Source organism: Zootermopsis nevadensis, unplaced genomic scaffold (genome assembly GCF_977971745.1).
Source record: "Zootermopsis nevadensis isolate Lab colony 2312 unplaced genomic scaffold, Znev_1.0 Znev_ptg000022l, whole genome shotgun sequence".
Taxonomy (NCBI): domain Eukaryota; kingdom Metazoa; phylum Arthropoda; class Insecta; order Blattodea; family Termopsidae; genus Zootermopsis; species Zootermopsis nevadensis.
Window position 1 is genome coordinate 16,634,324 of NW_028259154.1, and position 24,097 is coordinate 16,658,420.

Genomic DNA, 24,097 nt, shown 5'->3' on the forward strand with positions numbered 1-24,097 from the left:
AAAATCGTCTCCACACTTTGTGTAATTAAAAGCATGTGCAGCCAGTGGGAGGATATGATATGAGTTGGTTGGCAGAACTAATCTGCGGATATAGATGGCACTTGTGTTGCAGGCTGCTGTTTGCATAATAATAGGGGCACTGTATATACTGCCTGTATACAATGTTTGTTTCTGAAGTTCGCATTATGCAACAGGCCTATATGAAGATGGCTGTCTTCTGTGTTGGAGCGCCGTGTATCCTGGTAGAAGTTTCAGAGGTCCTTACTGCCTCCATCATCAGGGCCCCCTTATGATGGAAGCAGCAAGGACACGGCGCTACAACCCACAAGACAGCCATTTTGGAATCACCGCCGTGAGAACTCAAATCCTGCTTAGTCCTGAATGACTTCGTGGAGCAGAGTCCTACAGAAGGTAATGGTCGCTTAGCTGGCCAAGAAACTCCCATCCTTTTACAGAACCATAATTTCCATCAATTTTCATAATAACTCCCCAATTTGACTTAATTCTGAGCCATTTGAATCAAATTCACAACCTATTTATGGAGAATCATCTTAATGTTTTCCTTGCATCCGTACCTAACCTCTTTTGCCTTCAGGTTCTCCGATTAAAATGTTTAGCATTTTTCATCTCTCCCGTGCGAGATACATTTCTCGTCCATCTCATCCTTTTTGACTTGAGACCCTAATAATATTTTGCAAGCTATAAAGCTCTTAATGTTGTACATTTCTCCGTTGTTTTATAAGTTCCATTCTGTTAGGTTCAAATGTTCCTGTCAGCATCCTGTTCTGAAACGCTTACAGTCAACATGAATCAGTAGATACGAATTTGTAAGTCGGCAATGGCGACCTCTCTCAGTATAACTTCCTATCGGAATGACGGCGTCTTCCTGGAGAGAACGAGGAAGCTCACAAAATTCCCAGTCGGGACAGACATTAATCCGGTTAATTTTCAAACCGGTGATTCCGCCACGCCAGCCTGCTGAATCTCTTTCTGGTTCAGAATGACTTTAATGTAAATTTTCTGCTAACCCTCACAATTTGTCATTCCCATGACTTATACGGCAATGTCTTCTTATTGTTTCACAACTTGCCGGCCACACCACAAATGGCTGAAAGCTTTGTACAAACTAAATACAAAGATGTAGGCACAATTCGTATAAGAGATACGGAAGGCATAAACGTTTCAGGGAAGAGTGTGTACTATGGAGTAAGAATGAAGCCTTACTGCAAACTTACCAAGACCTCAGTTCGTGGCTACTGACGCAAATTGCATGCAGGTCCACAAAAATTTGAACCGTTGCAGTATTCTATCTCTCAGTTTCTGCGAGGGACACTCTCGGCCCTCTGCACATGCTGTATATTTTTAACTGACCCTCCCATCCCCCAAACACGCTTGGCTGGTGTCAATCCGACTCTCGTATCCTGAGTGACAGACAGGCAGAGCCGGGAGCTAAATTCCCGCTAAGAGAATTATCGCTAATTACGTCATGGACATCGCCCCATGCCAACGGGCGCCAAGATAGCAAATTTTTCATGAGCATACAGCACAAGGGAAGGGGGAGGTTGTGAAGTGGCGAGGGTAACTCTGCCCAATCATCGCGTGGTGTGGCCAGAGTATGCTCACTGATACTGAAATCAACCAACATGTAATCAGCTCTGTCGATACTGTGGTACTCTATTGATAAAAATCTTTGTTTGCAGAAAAAGTTTAAACAAACTTGCCTCGCGTTCACGAAATCTTGCAGTTGCATCATCCTGTACTGAGCGGGTTCCATCCCCTTCACTTCGTGTAACTCTCTTTAAGTTCGTCTGCTGTGATGTAGGGAACATTCCCCATCCGCACCGCCTGTTTGTAAGGGACCTTAAACGTTACCATTCAGGAACTGAAAATCCACAGGATTCATCGCCCTGATGACGGAGGCAGTATGACCTCTGAAGCGTTGGTGGAAATCTACCAGACTACACGGCTCAATAACCTAGAAGACAGCAATCTTCTGACACAACGTTATTAAGCTGTTATTGACTAGAACTGAGTAGACTTTTATAGGAAATGAGTGTGACAAGAATGGAGTAATGGTATTCATCTAATATGTCTTCGGCAGTTGATGATGATGACGTCAGTGTGCCTCAAGTTTCCATGATTCTGACACAACCTTAGGCATATAGGAACTTCATGTAAGAAGCATAACTTAAAATAGGCCGCGTGAATTTTATGAGGCGGAATGTTTTAAGAGAATCGGAGAGGAAAAGAGTGGATTCATTACACGTCGTATTTGTACGCGTGGCAAGTGTGAGATAAAAGAGCAGAATTCTGTTTGAAAAGAGAAAAGGCACGTTACCATTTCAGATGCTTAGGAGCAAATAAGAAGGTAATATCGAAACGGGTTTTACAAAATAAAAAATCAATAGATTCGCCAACGCTTATTGCCTTTGTCTTTCACAAAGACGAAACATTTCTTGACTAGCTGAGCAACTGCCGGTTTCTCAATAAGGATATACTCCATGGAGTTTGTTGGACGAATTTAATTTGTAGTTCTTATAAGCCTTCCTTAATAGTCTAATTGGTTTGCAGAATTAATTTCCTGTCTTAAAGAAAGTACAACTCGTCTCCATTACAGAGATCAATTTGTTAATGCTCTTTCGTGAAATAATAATACGGAATCCATAAATTTGCTCTGTACACGAAATGCAGGCCTGTTGAATTTTAGAGCTGGTGTTGCGTAGGCTTGCAGTAAGTACTGTACTTGAAATACTTAATAAGAATTATCATTTAAATAAAAGTATCAGCTCACATTCGAGTGCAATGTATGCTGAACGTAGTCATTTTCAATAGTTTTAGCCTTCCTTGATGCTTGAAATGCGTGCAACATAAACCTAGTCTTCTGCGCTGTGGGTAGATAAATTTTCCAGGTTTAATGATTCCCACTGCTTGTCTTAACAACACTTGTTGCATATCATCCACATGTGATACATCCGGAAAATCTCAGGAGGTAAACGTGTTATTGAATACCCAAAACGTACAAACAAAATTGTGTTAAACTAATTCTCCAGCGATTTGATGGTGTAAAATGACTAATCTATAAGTATTATCTAATCACTGTGTCATAATTTTATTGTAGTATAATTTAAAATAAACAGCTTTCAGCTACAGAGTTTTGCTTTAGAGAAATTTATTTTCAGTCAACTACCTTTTTTACGGTATGGTGCTTTTATTTGCAGTTCAAGACCAAACATTATTTCTGCAGTGAGAGAAGGATTTCTTTTTGTAAGTTTGTGACGGTGGGTTGGAGGAAGTCTTTACTTTTTTATATTCTTTTCGTCTCCTTTTCTCTCTCTTGCCATACTGAATGCTACTCTCTCTTCAATTAGTTATAATGTGATTTGAGAGTAAAGAAGGCTCGTTATGTTTTGATGAGGTTGACCATTCTTCTTGTTAGAGTCGGCTGCTGTTCCGTAGGAATTGCTTCTCTCTGTCTCTCAGTCGCTTTGCCTCGCCGCGCTATTCAGTGCCAGGAAAACTCGTTAAAAAGTTGATGCGTTTCGACTCGTCCTCATTTTGAAAACACTGACTCCAGATATTTTATATTCTTTTCTTTGACATTTGAGCGCTAATGTAAATTGACTAAGAACTTCACTTTGAATTCGCACATTTTAGAAACAAACTGTATAATTACTTAACATTTCAGAATACAGCTAACTGAACACCATATAATTGGCATTAATCCATTGTTATACGAGGTGGCTGAAAAGACACTTATATGACCTTGTTAAAACTTTAATTCTTAGATGATGTATCTCGCATAGAAGCAGCATTGACACTTCTGTCTGGATTTATTGGGTATTTGAGATCAGTGAAAGAAACTTGTTCCGTCGACTTTGAACAGCTAAAGTACTTCAACTATAGAAATTACATGTTATCGAGGAAGGATTTTATAGAATAAATTGATTAAAAATTCGTTCATTAAGAACTGTTAACTCTTCGACAGACGAACAACAAAGGCACTCATGCATTGTTTTGTGAAGAATCTGGAAGCGTCTTCTTCTCTCTTCATCACTTTTTTTTACGCTCTTAGTCTCTTCATGTTTCATAATGAAACATGCTTAACTTTATACTCGTCTTTCAAAGTTTTTTTTCTAGATTTTCATTATCATTTGTTGCGTTTACCAGCAAAAAGCAAGTTTTGGGTATACGATCGTATATGATGGGTTAACCTGCTTTATACATCAATTTGTTTATTAACTCCATGAAACAGATTCTTTGTTGGGAAGATGACAGTCACTCAGCTAGTTAAACTCTTCGTATATTATGGAACACAAGGGTTCATTACCGTGCTTACGAGAGCCCGCCATCTTCCCTGTTCATATCCAGGTGAATTCAATCTACTTCTTTATCCATTTGGTGTATTCACTCTTAATTGTTATTATTTTGTTCAGATTTACTTAGTTTTTTTATAATCTGGAACACTGTTATTCTAGTCCTAATTCACATCCACTGCTTGAATTTTACTGACGTGAGTTTTGTAGATCAGTTTGATTTAGTAAATTAAAGTAAGCGAGACTGTACGTTGCTAAGCGACGGAATTCCTGCATTGCTTTAGAAATCTCCCACTGGTCTGTGGCAGTAGAACCGCTAATTATGACACTGTCAACGCAACACATCTTACTTTTAATGAGTCAAGCAATTATATGAGCTATATAAGTTATAACCCAGAACACTGTTAAATGACGTTTCTGAGAAAGAAACGCAACGTATCCTTTTACCCTGCTTTTTCAATGCCATTCAGCATTCCAATTCGGTCTTTTTATAGTAACTGGAAATTAAACCTAAATTAAAGTAGATTGATAATTTTGTCGGAATCCTAAGGATAACGTTTAATCAGGAACATAATTATGACATTCTATCAACAGATAGAATGGTAGTTCATCACTACGAAACGACATTAATAAGCATTTAGATTCTACATGGAATGCCTTCCTGAAATTTCGGATTTCAAAGTAATATTTTAATGGACTTCCTAAGTTTCTGAATTATTTTAATTTGTGGAAGTTACTTATGGACTGCACAATTTATATGACATTAAATATCAGGGAAAGGAATTGTTCTTGTACTATATTAAATTTATTGAATATAACCCTAAAGTTTTACTCAGTCACCATGTTTGTTATTGTTGGAATTTAAGCAATAATTATGAACGATTAGGTATGTGTATATGATCAGCTTCTGTACTAAATTTTACGAGTACACTTAGTTCATTAATAATCACCATCGTATCTAAAACTAAATATGATTCGCGTGGCCGCCATTTCATGCTGCTATTTAAGTATTATTCCTAGTATGCATAGGCTATTCTCCGTCAAGGACACATTTCTTATTACCGCTTTTATTAGTTTTTTTCTTTTTCAGACAAAGAACTTGCATATTACAGAATCTCACCACGACATGTAAGTAACTAGTTTTCCTTAGTCCTACGTTTAGTGATCTATTCTTGTACACACGTTGTGTTTATATGTATCCGTAGTGTGAGAAGTCTAATTTCGCAGATTAATTACTGTTTATTTGGGATTCAATTTGATAAAAAAAAATTGTACCATACGCACGTGCAGCACAGCTTAAGTACTTGTATCTATAGAAAAACTTTGGACCATTTGAATTAAGCCTCTTCCAACTCCCCATTTTTGTATGATATGGTGGAAGACTTTACCTGATTTATCTGTCCGTTAGTAAGGCAGTCCGGGTTCGTCGATGTGCCTGCCTATCAGAGTTTGTCTTTCGCCCACTAAATGGAATGATTTGTATTAATATTTGGCAAAATATAGGCATATAAAATTATTAACTTGGTGACTGCTCGAAAATAATGTCACTATTATGACATCCGCGTGAAGAAAAATGAAAAGTTAAAATTAAAGTTGATTTGTATATTAAAATTGCCGATTGAAACAGTCAGAATTTATTTGGTTTCTAACGACAAATCATACAGAATGAAGTTAAAGTAGCTTGTGTGGCCAAAAGAATCGGTTACGAAAATTCAAAAGAAAAAGCTACAATATAACCCACGCCACCCTTAAAAATGCACGACTAATTTAATTACATTTGAATATTCATAAACTGGGAAGTGTTTATTATTATCTAGCGAGGCTTAATGTTTTATATTTTGCTCTGTACGATTATGATTTCACTTGGGATGCTACCACCAACTACCGGCTACTTTGTCCACCCAAGTGCACCTCAGGGTATAACGAAACTGTAGATTCTACAGTGCCCCGTAATTTTTAATTTTCGCTGATGATAAAGTGACACTACGTCTGATCTTCCGCTGATGTGTGGAGGATTATGAAACATGCGGAAAATGTATGAACTGGGTAGCTGATTCTTGGATTTAAGAAAATTATTCTGTGCTTCAGTTACAACTCTCACGAAGAGATCAGTTGGGGTAATTGCCGCAGATGAGAGAGTGATGTGAAAGCGGGTGAGTGATTGTACACTGCATTGGAAAACGGGAAAATGTTTTTTTTAATATTTTGTCAAAAAGGGTTGTCCTGTATTCGCTCGGTTCTAGATCCTGTTTACATTTTTTTAAATTATCAGACACTTCTCCGAAAAAAGTCAGGATTATGACACTAGGAAGAATTTGTGGTGAAAAACATTTGAAGCACTTTGTATGTAATTAATATATTTTTGAGAAATCAGTTACGACGTTGCCCATTATTCTGAGCTCCTCATCTATGTGTCATCGCCCAATATCATTACTTGTGACCTCGGTTGGATGTTCCGATCTGTGAATACAATGCCAAGAATGAGCTGAGATACACACTTGTGTGCAGAAGTGGGATACAAGTCATTCCAATGGCGTTCTTAGTTTCTGAGATTATAATTTTTGGAAGCTTTGAATTTAATTAAATAACATCAAGAACACGAAATTAAAGAACACATTAAATTTGGGAGATGTTTGCTAACATTATTTTCAGAATGTTTTACCTTGCTTCTCCTATCTGAAACAGTAAATATTAAAATATAACATATTATAATTATACTTCATAAGCATGTTTGAAATATGGTCTCCCGCCCTATGAAAGACGTGCATTAAAAAGAGTGAACAGAATATTTTAACCCTAGAAACAATACATAATAACTGGAGAGAAAATTTACGAAGTGAGTTACTTCATAATGTGTTACTCTTAACTTTACTAGGGTGATTACGTGGAGACTGCCTGTATATGATTTGCAGAAGCAGATGATGTAGAAGTCCTCAGCAATAAAAGAGGCCGTGATCATAAAATGAAGAATCTCTATACACCTGTGACTGCGTCTCAGAAAAATCATATTTGCTGTGGCGGACTTGTGGGTAAGACATAATGTGTAAGACGTCTTACGCACTTGATGCTTACTTAAAATTTTGGAGAATATCTATTAGGCCCTGGCGCAAATAAGGCTACGTACTTCCTGGCGTCACCGTGAATTTAAATACAAAATAGTTCTGAGCAGACATTTCATATGAGAAATTGTACGGTAGCACCAGGATGATGAAACGGATGTCAGACACGTCTGTTGCCTGTAGTAACGTTGTGGGAACGCAACAAACAAGTGACAGTCAATGGTACTAATGTGACAAGTTGAAACCAGACACACCACAGACAACTTCCTGCTATTTGTCACCACACTGGATTACCGTCAAATGCTCTGCTAATATCTGCAGCAACCGTACATACAATATGTGAGTGTAATTAAATATGAGGTCCAAATTTGAAGAATGCAAACGTCTTTTCATATTTGTGAAGCACAAACACACATCAGTATTTGTGCTGCATAAGTTCACTTGCATAGGATCTGAACGGACCCTGTCCACATACTTTTAATGTAGTGTTGCCAACCTTTAAGAGATTTAGTGAGGGTGGATTCTGTGTTGTAACACGCCACTGACTTCCCGTCCTATAGATCAGCAGTGGGACAAAATAGTCTGAAGAGCTAATGGGGGAAGAACAAGGCAAATAAACCTGTAATGTTAGGTAACTCTTTGTTCTTGTTCTGACCACTTCCAATCGCTACCCCTGTAGTCCCTTCCGCCCCGCACTTCACACTTGGTTCGGAAAACTCTCTCTTCCTAATGGGTTTGATGCCGGCGCGTCTGTACAAGGCGCGAGAAGGTAATTACCACCTTTTTAAGGGCGACCATCTTCTAGCGAACAGCTAAAATCCTCACACCTTCTAGAGGTAATATTATTCATTGTCTTCCCTGCTTCGTGGCTACTGGAACAGCCATTGACTCTGAATACTTCCGAGCGGATGTTTAAAAGTGCTAACTTCTTCTATCAAGTGAAATTATAAAAACTCAACTATCATTTTAAAAAATTATTATGAAAGCCACAGTTAGCTACAAATACTGACAGTCTGCCATGCTATTTAGTGGTAATGGTTAACGAGTAAACATTATTCTTGTTGTGAAATTGTCAGCAGAGAAGGCTCTAATCACACAAGAATATTTTGTATTTTATAATAAAGTATTGTCTTTGGACACTGCCAAACGTTAGACATTAAAGATGTTCGACGTTCCGGCATCTGGCTTTGTCTGGGTTTTCAGATCGATAGAAGCTACCCGTATCATAAAACTTCCAAAATATATCTCCCGAATAATACTTAACACCGTGCTAATGTCCCTGTTGTTTTTATGGAATTACTCTTGAAATATAGACACCCTGGTTTCTTTTCCGGAGGTCTTTGTATAAAATGTTGGCACGAAGACCCTGACCCTGAGGTTACCGCTAGTTTTAAATATAGTCCCTTTAGATACATAATGGAACAATTAATTTATGACTAAATTAACGTTGCTGTTAGCCTAGTAGCTCTATCTTTATCTTTGAGGGTGATAAGTCATCGCCCTGACGATGTAGATAGAAAACACCTCCGAAACATCGGTGATCTACCAGATTACACATTCATCACAGAAGACGGTCACGAACATAATATAGGAAGTCACTACAAGCGGGGAATGTGGCTAAGATTGCAGAAATAAGAAATATATACCACATTTTAATTGGATAACCTCTTGGAAAGTGGCCACGTAGAAATCTTGGAAAGGAATGTGAGACTACAGTGACACCGGCATAAATATTGACAGTAGGGAAAGAGGTTATAAGAATGCGACATGTGTAGGACTGGTTGAGAATGGTTCCTAATGCAGACATTAGTACCGGTAGTACTGAAAATTCGAGTTCTATTGCCAGAGATTTAATTGAAAAATGCAGATATAGTGAAGATGTGAATCTTTGAGGTGGTGTCTAAAAATTATTGGGTTTTGGTAATCTAGGCTGTTGGAAGTTAGTAAAGGGAATAGAGAAACGGTCCATTAGGACATACAAATATTAATATTGGTCTCATGTAAGATACACGTTCATTTACTGATAAACCGGAACGTAACTGTTAAAGGGATATTGTGTTCAGGGCCTCTAAAAAGAGGTAAGTTGATTTTGTTTTTTATGGAGCAAAACAGTACTCTTATGCGGAAAAATCTTTGCGGCAAGTCATTTAATTCCTTCTGGGAGCCAGAAAGTGACACTTGCTTTTCATTTTATCAGTGAACATACAGCATATAATTTCAGAGAGTCATCACCCCTCACTCAAAATAGGAGAAATAAAACTCAAAATTAAATCATATAGTCCAGCGGTCTGCAACTTGCTGCCTGTCGATATGCTTCCCTTCGCTCACAATATCTATTACAAGCAGCATGATATGTATAGGCTGAATTATATTTTAAAAGACCTAGTTAATTAAAAACTCTGCTAACCCAGGCCCGTATGCAGATGAAGACAAAGAAATAGTTGATTATGATCTTCTGGGTTTGTGACGCCGTGTGGTCGTCACCGCCGAAAGAACTTCAAATTTGAGAGTAAACCTTGGTATTACGCAAAGGACAGGAAATGTATTCATTGGCTAAACGACTATTAGCTTTTCAATAAGAAGTTAGTTATATACGTCTCTGAGACAGGTGATTATGAATATTGGAAAACGCGAGGTGTTTCTGGAGTTGTGCGTGTGTTGTCTCCTGTCTCGTTGCCCGAAATTTGTTTTTTCGAGACGTAGGCACGTGTTATGTAAGACATTCTCTTAGTGTATCTCCTGAAGGGCAAATAATCGTGAAAAACATAAATCCACTTAGCTCGACTTAAAGCTATGCTTTTTTATCACAATGGCTTTGTGTTTCTAGAAATGTTGGTAAAAAATCTTTTCCATCGAACAATAGCTTCAAAATAATGATTTTACCACACGCGCCCCATTTCCAAGAAGCAGGTTTTTTTGTTTGAAAATGAAAAGTCTGACTTTTATAAAATAAATCGCATTAAGAAACATGTATATGTTGCATAATATTGCAGACTGTGTAATGAGCTCATAAGAGGGTCCAGTGCTGGCAGATCAGCAGCAAAGTGGAACGGCATGAAGTGCTGTCGAAATTTCCAATTCCTGAAGCTCGGTAAAGAGGAATTGGAGAGTGGAAAGGGGGGGGGGGTTGTTGTGAAGTCCAGAGAGAAATCGTTTTTCTATTTTAATGGTCTGGACTCGTCCAAGCTTCTGTACTAGGTATACGAGACTCAGGATTGGGTGGCCATTAAATGTGGATCGAGAAGGTGAGACGTCTGTTTCTGAGACGGCCTTTCTTTGTGTCATCGAGCTCGTAGATGATACGTCTATCAGTAGGGCACCTGTCAGACCTTACTTCCACGATAATATTACGTTTATAACGCTATAGGGGTCCCAGCTTAACCCGAACACTTTCATCACAAGAAGAAAGACCTTGCAAGTCCTTCGTCATTGAGTCGGAATGGCTGCAGTGTGTTGGGCTTTATTTCTAATAGTGGTCGAGGGTTTTCTTTTCTTAGCCACGTTTATCCAGCTTTCTATCCAATGGGTATCGGGAAGTATGGGTCTTTCTTCGAGGACAAATCGGCCGGAGCATGTAGTGAAGAGGTTAAGAAAAAGTGGAGCTTTATATTAACGCCTCGTACGAATTGATTCAGAAAAGAGAGAACTTTGTTTTGCATCTTAACGTGCTTCTAGTATACCTCTCGCTATCTGTACTTAGTCATACGTCGCATAAATCATTTCTTGCTTTAACTGTATCAACAACAAAAGAATAAGTATTTAAAATTGCAGTTTATAATTAATAATTCTTTGGTTCCTCTCTTTCGTAAAACTTATTTTCGAATGTTATACAAATTTCTTCTCTTAGAGCAAGATACAATATTCTAGAACCGCACAAATCTGCGTCTCGAAATCTTTTTTTTGTCTAGCTAGAAATTAAGATTGACTAATTATTTATCGGAAGTCAGTTGACCAGTTATCGAAGCAAGCAACATGGGAATTCGCACGTACAACCAACAAGGATTTATTTCAGTGCTTTATTTGTTAATCGCGGGCTATTGACTGCCGCACCTGGAACCTATCGAAGCCAGCTCCAGAGTGAAAATAGTATTGTGAATTAGATTTTTGAACTAACACTTTACTAAACGGGGGGATAATGGAAAAGTGCAGCAGTAAACAAAGCAATGTCAGACGTTGGCGACTCTCGTGTCGATGGTGAGTGACGGCTCCCAAATAATTCATTTGTTCGCGCGAGGAAAGCTTGGCAGAACACACACACACAAAACAAAAAAAACAGTGGTGCAGTTGCCGGATGCTGGTGGCAAGGCGATGCGGCAAATCAAAACTTAATTGAATGCAGCATTGATCGATGTTTTATTGTCGGTACTGCGGTCGCCGGCAATTTCCGGACGTCAGGAGTGCAGTATCCGTGTTAGGCGAAACCGAAATGGAGAGAAGGGAGTGTGGGAATAAAAGAGGGTTTCAAAATCCATCCCCCTCAGTGTCCTGTATCCTACTTGTTTTGTGCCAATTGTAAGTTTGATGTGATTAAAAATAAAATAAATTTTGGACATATTTGGGTCTGTTAATTATTAATACTGCCAAAACAGAATGGGACTTGATAGAGCGCTATCTGGAGACCCATGTAACAAGGCCTGCAGTGCCCATTCTATTTTCAGTAATTTTTCCCCATTGCAGTAAATTAACTCGTTTCCCACTTTATCCTGAACGCATCAAATTCAGAACGTGACATATAATTAATTATTCTGAATTTTGTACACCAACGCTTTGCAACATAGGATTTCCCCAACATTAAAACAACATTTGATCAGTTCAGCGTCCGTAACGTGTGTATAAGTCCACATTTGGATTCTGGATTACAGTATGTACATATTATAGAAGTTCTGTGTGCGTACCGTGGGTGTTGGTTAAAATTAATTTCTTTCTGTAATGTAGTAAGCTTTATTACCCAACTCCTAGCAACACTTCATGATAAATTCTTTTATAATAATATAGCATATTTCTGTTAATAATTTCAGAGTTATCAGGTGGGAATTATTTCGTTTCCATGGAATCCCATTAATAAATGAATGTAATACACAAGCAATAAACCAACTAAATATAATTTAATCAAAAAATAAAAATATGCTTATTAAATTTTTTCACAAGATAAATCACATTGTTCAGAAGTGCTGAGATTGAATAATTTGTAGGAACTTAAACATCCATCCCAAATCTGTAAAATCCTCAAGGTCTCAAAAATATTTACAAAACCGTTAAAACAAAGGATAAACTGTACACGTGTAGCATAAAACTATATAACATTGTTTGTTGTGTACCACGTTAGTCTATTAGAGGTACTATAATGTGTTGTAATAGAAGTAGTAACGTTGCTGTTTTTATTACAATTTTAAGTCTTAGTATTTAAATATCTGCATAAGCGTTCTTTCTTGTTTAAGAGAAGAACACTGAGTGTGTTGTACTTGAGAACAAAGAACTGATGAGAAGATTAAGAACTAAAAGAAAGGAAGTCAGGCACATGATGATGGTGATAATTGTATAGTGTGGAGCTTCGTCGTAATTTTTATTCTCCATCATAGGAGGAATATGAGGAGAACGGGATAGAAAAAAATACATATACAATTTTTTCGGAGTGCCTTTAGGAAAGGGGCCTTTTGGGAGACTTGGGAAGAGGTGGGAAAATAATATTAAATCGGATCTTAGAGAAATAGGATGTGAGGTCATGGTATGGATTCATGTAGATTAGGAGATTTATATTAGTCGGCCGTCTGTGTACGGTAATGAGCTTTCGGATTACATAATACAGAGTAAATTTATCCAGCAGCTGATCGACTGTTAGGTTCTCAAGAAGGACTATGTTTCATTGTGCTAGTTTATACATTGATTTTTTTTCTTCAGAATAGCCATTTTAATCTTAAAACATCACTTATCTGTCACTTCTATTATTCATTACTTACTCCAGAAATGTTGTTAACCTGTTCAATTTTTCTGTGTTACTGTAACACATCGCAAACCTACAAATCGAAAAGTAGTCTCTAATGAAATATAAAAAATAACATGAATACTATTTACGCACACATATACAGACCAATATATTTACAACGTAATCGAGCTCTGTGCTGTGAGGTATTATTGTACTTTGTTTCACAGCACCGGAACATGAGAAATACCGAACAAGATTCTGTTACTTACATCCACAGGCGCAACTGAAGTGTTCTGAAACGGTTTGTGTCAGCCGATCTAGATGAATGCCTTCACTTCTATTCATCGGAATGAAATTTCAAGCTACGTCACCGCTCCTCACAGAAAAGCTATTAGCTAATAAAATCGATAGCTGCGTTAGTTCTAATCTACTAAAATCCACGTTCCTTAATGAAATGATTGTCAAGGATGGGACTTGGCTACACACGGTATTGTGCGCGCGACGGCAATTTCAGACGAAGAGTGCCTCGCTGCCATATTGTTAATCAGTACCAGGTCAGAAGCAGGCGCTCATAAAACTGAAAAGGTTAGTTCTGTGTTGTATCCACGACAAGCAACCGACCATCCAGGCATTTGGTTTCTGACAAAAGGAGTTAGCAATGCGCCTTCACTTTGTGCGTCGTCATACACGGTTTTCAGTTGCTTAAGAACGAGGACTACTTATAATCAATGCCCCACATATACGCGGTTCGCTCTGCCTTTATTCTAATTACCACCGTGAGAACCTCAAATCCTATTCGAAAAACACTGATATTTAACCTGCAGAGTGTCACTCATTAACTCGTGAATAGCGACGTGTGGACTAATTACCCAACTAAACAACACACCTCATAAGCTTAGTCCTTAATGAAAAGCAAACGACGCTCAGCCAGTCACGTAGAAGAAAGCGGCTGTGGAATATTTTAGTAAAATCTTTACTTTTATGTGAGATACTTATTGGTTTCCATGCAGAGTTTGGAACACAGGATCTTCTAATATACGGGAATGTCTGTCAGTACCCGTCAACTTCCGATTAATTTTTAAATAGGCCTATATTTCATCCGAAATAGCCTTGCTGCTTGAATCTGATTTGTTGTAGGCCTAATGCTTAGTCATATTTAGTTATGTGCTTTACTTAGCAGCAATAGCTGATGAAAAGTTTTGTTTTCTTTGTTTTATGTACTTAAAATAACTGCTGTTTGCATTTTGAATGTTCATGTTTATTTATATTTGCTCTAATAACTATGACGCAGTTATTTAAATAAATGTACCTCCTCTACAATTACAGGGAAATTTTGATGAATCTCGTTCTATTTATTTTGTTTTTTATATCAGTGATTATTTTGTTATGCCAATGTTTAATTTTAAATCACTCATTTGACGTTATTACTACACGATAAAAGCAAACGATATGCTATATCATTCCATATCAATTAAAATTCTCATTAAAATTCTACCACCTTGATCTTCAAACATAGATTTTTCATTAAATATTATGTTCCAGTATCAGCCTCGACCAGTAAAAACAAACGTCCCTTTAATTACAGAAAGAACATATAAAAAGTACTTCCTGAGGCGTCAAGAAATAGTGAACCCAAAATCATGAATCATGGGAACATGAAACATCGTTTTATATTTATAAAATGTACAGTTCACACAACCCAGATCAACTGATATGAGTTGCTGAGTAGCTGGCAATCCTTATGTCTTACTGTTTCTTATACAGAGTGATTGAAAAGTCATGAAACCTATTTTTGATGAATGTCATATTAGTTAAAATAAGTTATATTGAAATAAGAAAACAAAAAAATAATGTCAATACATACATACGTACATATAGGACACCAAGACGATAATAGGATGATAATATTGAAACATATCAAAAGGAATTATGTTGTGGTGATGTTGATACAAACTGGCTAAAGTATAGGATTTTGTAACAAGGTGACAAACCTGCTCTCGTATTAACTAGAGCTCTGTAGTAGGTGTACCTGATTGGATTTTAAGGAATGTTATGCTTGGATTTGATGAATTCTCTGGTTATTTCTGACTCCAAAGAGTGAAATTACTTAAATATCTGTTACTAAATTTTCAAGTCGCCTGAAGGTAACCAAAGATTGTGTGTAGATAACCTGCATCACACGTATGTCAAACATGATGAAAAATAAACACGATGATTTTTATCACAAAAATTGATTATTAATTATTTCTAACTAGCCTAGTGTTGTGGGTATCCGGAGATGATTATTGAATTTGCGATTTTCATCAGAAATTTGATTGTTAATTGCAGAGTTCTTATGCATAAACAAAGTTGTTGCGTTATAATCCCATGAAATTACACAAATCACGATTATTATCGACTTTTGTTTCTTGTGAAAACAGCAACGATTCCAATTAATCGTAACCATTCAATTTTCAGTAACACGTAACATAACACCGTCGCCATTAGCCTCGAAGGAAGTGTTTAAAACAATAGACAGACACACTAACAATGAGTATCAATTCATTACGATAGCAGCCAAGGGCAAAATATATGGTAACAAATCAACACAAAGTAAATTACAATATCCGTGTATCACAGTTATCGTTTTGTGCACCAATTACAAAAAGCTCAAAATCTGAAAGCGTATAAAAACCGAAATATGATGAAGGGGTGGGGAAGAAGTGTCAGGTGACACCAGCTTTTGTTTAAAAATACAAACACGTGAAATGAGTGACAATACAATTAATATCCTGTATGCTGGATAGCCGCGTTGAAAGGGGCAGACGGTGAGAAGGGGGAGGGGCAAAGTTGGCAACGGCTGAAAGGAAAATTGCTTCTGTGTTACAGAGTCAAAAGGTCAGAGGGAAACCCTGGCTTGCTATGTAATTTCTTCGGCTAATTGGAAAGTCAAAACACGCAATTGGATAAAAGGTAGTAGAGTCTGGCTTCTACATTTACTTTGCACGATGAGGGAAGTTGTAGCTGGCCCCGCATGGAGGTGGTGTGTGTTCTCAGCACTCAGACTTGTCCCCTGTTTCAAGAGGACCTATTTTACACCGCCATGCTACATAAGTATTAAGTAAAGAGGACATCGCATGTACGAACATGTTGAGATGTAGTGCTAAGGCATTTCTCTAATACAACATTCTTCTAATTTGTAACACAAACATAGGCTATAACCTATAAATTCGCCGATGCCAGGGAAAACGAATGTAACTTAATAAATTCTCAGGAAGGGAACGATAACTTTCGCAAATCAGGTTTGACTGTTGACCTTATGAAAAATGTAAACATAGACTACACGACTACACAATTATGATATTCGTTTAAGGTTAAAGATACGGTCTTTGCTAAAGTAGGATTGTTATGACGTCTAAAGGAGCAGTCCGTGGTACTGGCCAATTTACTTATGTTATGCGATAAAATGGCTAATCGCAAGTATAATTTTTTTAAACAGTATAGATCACTACTCTTCATTTATCAAGTCAGATAAAAAATACCCCTTAACAGACATGATAACGATTTGCTGTAAAAATATTTCAAGTTTGTGAACTGAATGTTTCGTATGTGTGGCTCTTTATAAGCATCAGTAACTAGAGGTAATTGTCATCGTATTGTCTTTCTCACATGCCCTCGTCCACCGAGTTTGTTATGGTGGGGTGCATTTGATTTTACGCAATACATTTAACATTTTGTAGAAAAAAAACTCTTTGAGTTGCGGACCGGCCAATCGAAAGGCTTCTACATACTCAGGATAACGCAGAATAATGCTGACAATTACCTTATTTGTGCCCCTAGCTGATTTCGACAACGCAGTCAACGCAGCCTCAGTGTTCAAATTGTATAACGTAGTGAGTCGAACGTATGACTTGAAAATATATTTCTTATAGCCTAAGTTTGGATTTGGAATCAGAATGGGGACTGCTATAAATAAACTTAAAGATGGCTGTCTTGTAGGTTGTAACGCCGTGTAGTCTAGTAGAATACCAAAGGTCCTTGCTGCCACCGCTGTCAGGGCGATGACTCAGGAGGAAACAAGGACCTCTGAAACGTTGGTAAACTTCTACCAGACTAAACGGCGCTACAACTCAAGAGACAGCCATCTTTGGACTCACCGGCGAGAAATTTATTCATAGCCGATTTTGTTGATTTGCTCTGAGATAATAATATTTTAAAGCAAGAAACTAGTTTCCCAGTTTTCAGTTAGTGTTTTAAGATAGATTTACAAAGATCGAGTGATGTTACAGTTAATTATAACTAGTTTTAGTCCGGTACTTGCGTTTAATTTAAGTTTGCCAGAAAGGTTTCTGTCGTCCTAAGCATTTAAGGGAACGGGAGGTGGTTTCTCAACTGTTTTATCTGGAACTGATCCTGGCATGGACAAACATAACCAGCAAGAAGTTATTTGTATATTTCTAAACCTATTTTCTCTAACTTATGTTAGTTAAGCTTAATTCATATATGTTTTCTCAAACAAAACTCGAACAAATCGTCTTGCTTTTTATTAGCATTCATTAATGCTGAATGATCTGGCTGCTTCTGCAGTCGGCATGGTTACGAGGAATGTGAAAATGTTTGTGGTTAGGTCCGCAGATTATATAAAGTGATTCCTGATATAATATTCTGTCTGCAGAAATTCGATCATGAAGTGAGGCGTGTGGAAGGGGATGCAATAAATTTGGTCTTCTTTTCGCTGTGCGTGGATTGGTCTGCACTGCATGAAACTTGTGGTCATGGCACCAAATTTTGTCGCTGTAATAAATTATGAGGTCTATATAAACCGCTTGTTTCTGGCTCTTGTCATTTTAATTTATTTAGAATTTCTCAAGCCCTCTTTTTGAACCCCACCCTTCGCTTCTGAATAACAACAACGGCTGTTCAATTGTTCCGCAATAAATTCAAAACTGACCACACTGTTAAAACAACTCGCTTGTGCCACGTATGAGGAAAGAATGGAAATTATCCCCTAATTTACAGCATGTAAATTTACTGTTTATGTGTTCTGCTGTTTTGAAGGAGTGTGAGAAAACGGATTTTAAGTGCATATTTACTTTAAATCTTCAGAAGTGTATTAAATGAAATGTGTTTCCAGCTTCAACAAACTATCGATTTTATGTAAATAGGTCGCAAAGACTTTAAATCTTCAGAAATGTTTTAAATGTTTTCAAATTCTGTTAGTTTTCTTAAAAGCAGCTAGAGAACAAAAATGTGTAAATGATGGGAATTTCTCATTAATAGAACAAGTGCCTACTTATGTCCGTCAATAGAAGAGAAACAAAGTGATATTACGTGGATATAAGACGTTAAAAAAGCCTTCGTATAAAATGTCAATTTTACATTTTATGAGAATTTTTATATCCGTATATTCTGCTTCCAATAACATTTTACGTAATTGTTATCTGAAAACAATCCGTTATGTTTGTATCTAATTCTGTTAGTCGGTTTTTGATTTTAATTTCCAATTCCATTATACAAAATTTAACAATTAGTTTATGTAATGAAACGTGATGTACTGTTATTATTATTATTATTATTATTACTATCATCATCAATATAATCCTATTCATTTAATTGCTTCTATGTTGTTTTTCTTCCTTTGGACTCCGCTAAATTAGGTTAGCCCCGTGTCAACTCATGTTTCCCGCGTCACACAGAGTAGCTTGATTTCAGTTCAATGGTTTCTGCTATGAAGCAGAGCGGGGTGCGGTAAAGATCACCACAGGGGTTCTGAATCCTCTCCCCAAACAAGGGAACAAATATTAAAGGCACTCATTTTAGACTGATTTCATAATTAAAATTGAAAATTTGTACTTGTGCCATGCTATGAAAATGTATGGAGTCAAAGCTCTACGTATTCTTAACTTGGGCAGTAGCTGGTTATGTTATACTACATATCGAAAGTTTACGAACAATAATTTTGAAGACGTCTGACTTCTCGATTGTTGCACCGTGTAGTCTGATAGAAGTTTACCGACGTTTCTGATGTGCTTATTACCTCATCATCATCAGGGTGATCATTGACCACTTCTGAAACGTGGTAAACATGTACCAGAGAATACAGGCATCTTAACAACAATTTCTTTGCTCAGAGCCGTTATGAGCAGCTGATGGGTGTTCAGACGATCAAGAAAATCCACGTTTTTTTGGAAGACGAAGATTCTACGCCGTGTTTACAAATTTCCGCTACTGAGTCATATCCTGAGGCAGTTCAGTCCAGTTTAAATCTTCACACACTAATTGATAAGTGTATCCATGTGAACATGTTAACGAGCCTTTGGAAAGCTGGGATTCTGACCAGCTAAACAACTACTAGCAGCTATTTTACGACTCTGTACCACAGAATAAATCATAGTGTAGTTACGCACATTTTAAACTTATCCCAGTAATTTCTATATTTTCCAAATTTATGTTACTATTCCAGTTTGTGAAACATGGTATTGTTCATAAACAGAAAACATTCAGCCCTCATAAAGAGTGGCGGTCTTTTTTAACGTGGATTACTTGCTCGTATTGTTTGTGACTTGTAGTGTTTATGTATTCCAACGTGACGTTCCCTGTCAAGTCAGATTGACATGTAATTGGATTGCTCCTGTGTTGATTCTGCAGAAGATCAATTTGTTATTTGTTAATTACAAATATGGGGCAGACTTCCGCACCGTGGTAATAGGTGCATCCATTAAGATAAGTGGCGGAAAGGGGCTGATTCTAATCTCCCCATGCATTTCCTCATAATTTAATTTCATGATTAATATCTGGATGTTCATTGGTTGAAACAGCACTAGAAAGAAACAAGTGGGATTGTGTGTGGAAAGTTGGAGCTTTCATCAATACTCGTGGCTTAGTACGAACTATTTCACCTCTTTTTTGAACTACTTTCCTTTCCTGATGATAATTGGCATGCTGCCTATTTGTTAAAGTTATGGTCGTCGAAAGGGGTAAGTCTGAGGAGAAAGAGACAACGTAAAGAAGAATTTGAGGAAAAAGTCACCCGTGCGTTGTTATGTTGGAACGTTGTCTGGAATAGGTAGGCTGCATGACATTTTAAGGTAATGCGAGACCGTGTAATAAGTCTGAGACTCTTCTGGCGAATTTCAAGAGGTTCTTTCGAACATGCCACGATCGTCTCCTTTCAGATTCTCTCATACTCAGCCAGGATACAAACCATTTGGAAAAATTCCTTCAAAAAGTCACTGAAAATAATAACTTCCTATACCAGGAACGAATGTGATGATTTAGGCTAGATGCTAAAAGGATTAAAACGAAGACTTTTTTTGATCTGAAATGAGTCATAACTAGAAACGTGCTGATGAACATTAACAAAGTATTGAACTCAGTTGAAAATTGGGTAGTTTACTCCCTTCCCAGTAGGATCAAATTACCACGATAAATAAAAATTGTATCTGCGCCTGCCTTTGAATAATTACTCCAGGTATTTATCCTGCTGTGTTTGTAACCGAAAAGTCATAGGACAATGCTGAGGCTCCAAGCAAACAGATAACAAACAACATTCTTCTAGGCAGTTTCGGTACAATTTATTTTGAGAAGACTATAGACAGAAAACGGCCTGTTTTACAGTAAACTTGGTGAAAATTTTCTCGGTTGAGGCCCCATTACTGATTATTTAAATCGAAATCTCTAAGATCTAGAAAAGAGAGTTATGTTCTGGTCGCTGTTTCATATTTAATTAAACGTCGGCCCAGACGCAGGATTTGAAGTCGTACTAGTAGCCCCTTCTACGGGAACCTGTTCCGTTTCCCAGACAGGATCTCACGCTCCAGACAGCTCATGTGAGGACTCTGGACATTAACTGAACAGATTAAGTGCACATCGCGACAGGAAACAAAGTAGACGGTGCAACAAACTCCCACAAAAGTTGCGTGAACAACGTTAGTAGTTCACATTTGAACGCCCCCAAACTTAACAATGATTTCACTACTAATTAACAGAGGAGTGGTTATTAATAGGTGGTCGGCGGCTGCTATTAATCTGCGGCTTAATTTACAGTTGCCAAATGTCTTTTCGGTTTTAATTCTGTTTTAGCGACTAAACACTTTGTGCATGTAAAATTACCACTTGTGTGAACTAAGACTGTCCGCCACTGGACTTGTACTGAAACAGACGAATACGGACCACACCTTCACGCCCTGTTACTTAAGAGCGATCTATTTCTGTCAGGTTTTCCGAATATATTTTTTTAATTTTTACCTCTCCCATACGTTGTGCATATCTCGTCCATTTCGTCATCAGTGTATTAACTTCCCCATGTAAGACCGTTTCGGTGAAGAGTAGGTCTACAAATTATAGAGTTTCTTATAGTGTAATTTTCTCCGCCCTGTTCCTTTATCTAACTTACATTAAAAATATTATCCTTAGCAAGTCCTTCTCCAGTAACCCAGTCTGGGTACTTCCCGTAAATAACAACAGTGATGATGACGACAATGGCGATAAAATAATCATGGTAATTAGCGTAGAGAAGACTTGGATGTAACTTACTAAAGGTTCTGAATAAAAATTCTTAACATCCTCATTACACCGACTTGCAAACAAACAGATTTGATATTACACCAGAAAATTCCAATACTTAATTCCATTATTGAGCCTTACCCACATTCTGCATGGTAAATACAGGACAGCTTAGATTTCCGAAAACCACTTTCCTCAAAAAATTATGTCTTATTTTGTTAAGAAAAATAATACGATGTTTGCTTGAAATGTATAATATTTAGTGTTTGGTTTGTTAGCGGTACCTAAAGAACTATTGCGACCAGGAATGTAACAGAAGTGTGTTAGGAGGTAAGCCATAAATCTTTCCATACATGCTAAGTATTGCAAACATGGCGATAGTGCGAAACTTTGAGGTTGTATCTGAAATTTTGAACTTTGTCGGAATATGCATTATTCGAAATTATGCTACGAAATCGACCACCAAATCGAATTCTTGTGTAGGCTGTGGTGAATAATACTATGTACGTTTCATTTGTGCTTTGCTACTTACTTCCACTTAGCTAAAAATATCTTATTCAGCTTCTTATTCTCAAAACATCCTGAACTTCGTAGTTTACTAAATGCCAAATGAAGTTTGTTTCAGATTAGTAGACATATGTAAATATTATGCAGACAATTTGTTCGGTATCGGATGGTCTTAATATGCCAGGGGACGTGAAGGCAAAACTTAAAGTACTGGACTGTGCAATGGGGTAGAGGGTGCACTCTCTTACTTCAAGTACACCAAACCCCGCCTTGCCTTGTATCGGTCCCTCAGTTGAAACCCTATATCCATCTAACAGCCAACCCCAAGCGGGAGAGGATGCAATTAAGTTGGTTCAGCTCTCCATTTCCAAATTGGCAATTTGTATTACAGAAGGGATGGTCGAACATCAGCTATGCCGGGCTACAGAGAGGGTTTATTTATAAAGAAATGTTGAGTTGTTATGATCCAGTGGCGGGCCCACAAAATGTAGCTACTCGGGAAGCCACGTATGTCCGTCCTAAAGTATTTGAAATGAGCCCAAGAAATGATTTGTACTCTGTTGCAAAGTGGCCGTAAAAACTGTCTGAACTAAATAGAAACTGAGATGGTTGAACACTTCGTAGCAAAATTCTTCAGTGTCAAATTTATTTTAAATCTGGTTCTCCGAACACGAGGTCGTCATGCTCTACGTCACAGCAATCACGGAAAGAATCGACTTAATTCTCCCACCACGTCTTGAATCAAAGAACGTACAGGATGAAGATTTCTGTCTTTTGGGTTGTTGCGCTGTGTAGTCTGGTCTGCCTCCGTGATCAGGGCGATGAATCGTCCTGATGACGGAGGCAGTATGACCTCTGAAACGTTGATTAACATCGACCAGACTACACAGCGCAACAACCCAGAAGACAGAAATCTTCAGACTCATCGCCCTGATGACGCAGGCAGTATGACCTCTGAAACGTTGGATAATATCAACCAGACTACACAGCGCAACAACCCAGAAGACAGAAATCTTCATACTCACCGCTGTGAAAACCTCAAATCATACAATGTACAGGATGCTTACAATCAGTTAATACAAAGTACTCTACTTTATTATTTAAAGTTAATTACTTTAATGCGATAACAGAAGATCGTTGATGTAACCGTGGCCTCAACCTGACACGAGTATGGCTATTCAGTGTCCTAGTTCGGCAGATATAAGCATGAGAAAAATTAATTTAAAAATACCTCTAATCGGCAAACACTTGGGCTATTATTATAGTGACCTTGTCAAGACCTAGATCAAGCCGAGGAATAAATTTGACATGAGTATGCCCATTCTGAGGCCCACAGTTCGGAAGATATAAACATGAACATGCTACTTTTAAATTACCTTGATATTTTAAAGGCCGAATGGAGGAGTTTAAATCTTTCAAGGCCAATTCAAAATCAAACATTTTAATGCCTATAACTTACCTTCTACAGACGACCCTAGATATCACAATCTACACAATGTATGTGAAAACATGTTGGACATATAAAAAGCGAATTGATTACTAACTGGATATTGGAACGTTGGACGTAATGATAAATCATGGATTAATGTGTGAATTTAATTGCTATTTCTAATGCGTTCCCGCTTCAGTATGTTTGATATATTTCAGATGGACAAGTCTTTTTCATTTATCTATAAAAATATTTATATATTTTATGTATTAGAACTTCTATCTACTGTGTTGTAAATGTATAGAGCCTACTCAACTTATAATTGAACATTAATTCAACAGAAATTTCGAAACTCTTTCTCACATTTTCAAAATATAGTAAT

At 37.5% G+C, this 24,097-nt stretch overlaps 1 protein-coding gene across 20 annotated transcripts in view; it reads left to right on the forward strand.

Annotated features, from left to right (window-relative positions):
* LOC110833901 (uncharacterized) overlaps window positions 1–24,097 on the forward strand; it is a 442,516-nt gene that overhangs the window by 320,795 nt on the left and 97,624 nt on the right. For 15 of the 20 annotated variants that reach the window (XM_022072476.2, XM_022072477.2, XM_022072480.2 and 12 more), the window contains 2 exons: window positions 5,404–5,441; window positions 7,189–7,342. The exons of 1 other annotated variant lie outside the window; for it this stretch is intronic. The gene's annotated coding sequence lies outside the window, so the exon portion shown is untranslated. Of the gene's footprint in view, window positions 1–5,387; window positions 5,442–7,188; window positions 7,343–24,097 lie in introns of all 20 variants that reach the window. 4 more of the 20 variants (XM_087353370.1, XM_087353382.1, XM_087353371.1 and 1 more) reach the window with 3 other exon arrangements.